The following is a 2,680-nucleotide window of genomic DNA, read 5'->3' as shown; positions in this document are numbered from 1 at the left end:
AGTCCTCTGGTAGCTGAAGCCACGGATCAGCCCCGTGGGGGAGGAGGCGGAGGCACGGCCCCTGCCCGCAGGGAGTCTCCGGCCCAACGGGAGAGTTCGCACAGTCTTAGGGGAAACAGGAAACCCACATGCAGCGAGAGGCCCGCAGTGGCCTCGGCTGTGGCCGTGGCCAGGAAACAGCTGTCTCAGAGGTGATCGCTCAGGTGGGGCTTTCCAGGGGGTGAGGAGAGAAGGCTTCCCAGAGGCCAGGCTGGCGGGGCCCCAGGACACAAGGGATCTTTATGAGAGGGGCCTGTTCAGGAAGCCCAGCTCCTGTTTGTAAGTGTGCGGGTGCCAGGTGGGGTGTGTGGGCGTGGGGGTGCGCCCACATGGCAGCCAGCACAGCTCGGTTCTCCTCTCAGGGGTGCGGGGGAAGGAGACTGTTTATTTCCAGACACAGCCAATGGAAAAATTCCGGAAATCCTGCAGCAAACACAAGTCCCTCCAACCGCCCCATGTGGGGCAAGCGAGAACAGACCTCGGGCTTAAGCCTGACAGACCTCCCGGCTTCCGGGTCTGGGTCTCAGCCAGATACACACACACACACACACACACACACACACACACACACACACACGACACTGCTTTTCCTCCTGCAGCTGCCCCTGGAAGGCACAGGCTGCACTGTTTCCAGAACAATGGTGGGCTCCGGCCTGAACAGGCAGGGGAGTAGGGAGTTTCGGAGCGTCTCTGCAGTCCAGGGATACAGTCCCAAAGGAGAAGACAGAGCCCAGGAATGGCCCTCACCAGCCAGAGCGAGTGATGCTCAGGCGACCATGCCTGCTCAATGGGACCCAGTGGTCCCATGATGCTCTCTCTCTGAGGCTCTGTAGGAATGGGGCAGCTCTGTGGGGCTCGGATGAGGGCTGATCCAGCTGCCTGTGGAAGGGTGGCCAGTTGGCTGAGTGCAAAGGGGACCCTGAAGCCAGGTGGCAAGTGAGGCTGTGCCCCCACCCTACGGTCAAGCTGACGGGCCCCAGGGTGCTCCCCATTCCTAGCTCCATGCTGGCCCAAATCAGGAGCCAGGGCTGGTCCTGGAGCTTCCAGCCAGGGTACACCTCTGCCTCTTCCTTGAACCCCCACCTAGGCTGACATGGGCAGCCTGGTTTTAGTGGCAAAGCACCAAGGGAGGCTTCAAGCCAAAGAGGAGAGTTAGTGCTGGCTTGACTGGGGAAGAGGGTGACGATGGGGGGCAGAGGGAGCCTCAGAATCTGACCAGTCAGAGAATGAGGGTCTCCTCTGCTCTGCTCTGCTCTGGCTGTGCCTCTTAGACACCCTCCCATCCGTCTGAGGCCTCCAGGAGTCCACGGAGACAGCAGGTCCAGGAGACAGACCCCAGGGTGCGCTAGATTCCCCAGGAGCCTTGGAAGTTGACCCTGATCTCCCTCTGCACCAGAGCTGCCCATTCCTTAAGGGTGATCCTCACTGACCGTCACCCCAAAATACCTTTAGGAACCCCGTAGACGTCTAAAAACCAAACAACGGGTTATCTAAACTAGTTTAAAAAAATAAGGTCTGCTTCGAGCACTGTGGTCCTTTAAGAACTGCCTGTCTAGAATCAAAGGGGGCCTGCTGGTGTGGTGGTTTCGATCGATTGAGTGGGGTTACGAACCCTCAAGGCAGCAGTTGGAAACCATCAGCCACTCAGCGGGAGAAAGAGGGGCTTTCTACTCCTGAAAAGAGTTCCCGTCTGGGAAACCCACAGGGGTGGTTCTACCCTGTCCAAAAGGGTCGCTCTGAGCCAGCATCGCTGTCACACATCACTGGCAGGCAGTGGGTGTGAGAGCAGATGGGCAAGAGCGACCAGAGAGGTTAGAAAGGCATGTGGGGGCGGGGTGGGGGGGTGGGGGGCAGTGAGCTTATGCCCGTGAGGGAGGGACAACTCGGAGAAGCAGCCTGAGGCAGGTTGCTCAGCTCTAAGCGCATCACCAAGGCCCTGAATTGTGTGCAGACGCCGTTGTTGACTTGGTGTGTGTTTGGCTGTGCATTCTCAGCAGCAACCGCACAACAGAACCTATAGCGCACAAGTGCGTCCATTCTGGCGACGGGAAAGGCAAGACACACACCCGATGGGGAAGCCAGCAGCACGGGACCAAGGCGGAGGAAGAGAGTGAGAGGCGCATGCTGTGTGCCACACGGCATACACAGCAACAGGCGGCACGGACGACCAGTGACCTGCGAGCAGATGCGTCGGTGAATACGTGTCCTACAAAGGTGGCGAAGTCGTGTGAGGAGACACACACACAGGCACGGATGGGTGTGACTATCTCTACATACGGATGTAAGAATACTGCACGAGTACTCACAAACCCGGGCAAGTCAAAAGGTCTTGCTACTAGGGGTCCAGTTCATAAATGCACGGGGGTTTACGTCAAACAACAAGTGTTCACACAGGTCTCTGCTTAGCGAGGTCGAGGTTATGTCAAGAAACCGTAGCTTCATGTTTTGATGTCTTTTGTTTCATAAAGATTTCTAGCAATACTTCCAACCTAACTTCATATGTATCGGGGCTTGTAGGAGACATAGTTATGGATAGAGCTATACATAGACATTGGGATTGAACTACTGACTTGAAAGCTAAGACCTTTGCCTGGAGGGTCATGTAGGTCATTTGGCAAAACACAGGCCATGAGAATCCAAG

General features: G+C 56.9%; 1 protein-coding gene across 1 annotated transcript in view; it reads right to left on the bottom strand.

Moving 5' to 3' along the window:
• The window catches only part of MFSD4A (major facilitator superfamily domain containing 4A), a 48,348-nt gene that overhangs the window by 14,165 nt on the left and 31,503 nt on the right, over positions 1-2,680 (bottom strand). The gene's annotated exons all lie outside the window — the stretch shown is intronic.

Source organism: Echinops telfairi, unplaced genomic scaffold, assembly GCF_000313985.2.
Source record: "Echinops telfairi isolate 266 unplaced genomic scaffold, ASM31398v2 ScPeMD7_7424;HRSCAF=8462, whole genome shotgun sequence".
NCBI lineage: Eukaryota > Metazoa > Chordata > Mammalia > Afrosoricida > Tenrecidae > Echinops > Echinops telfairi.
Note: the sequence above shows the minus strand (reverse complement) of the source record. Positions and strands in the feature narration are given on the sequence as shown.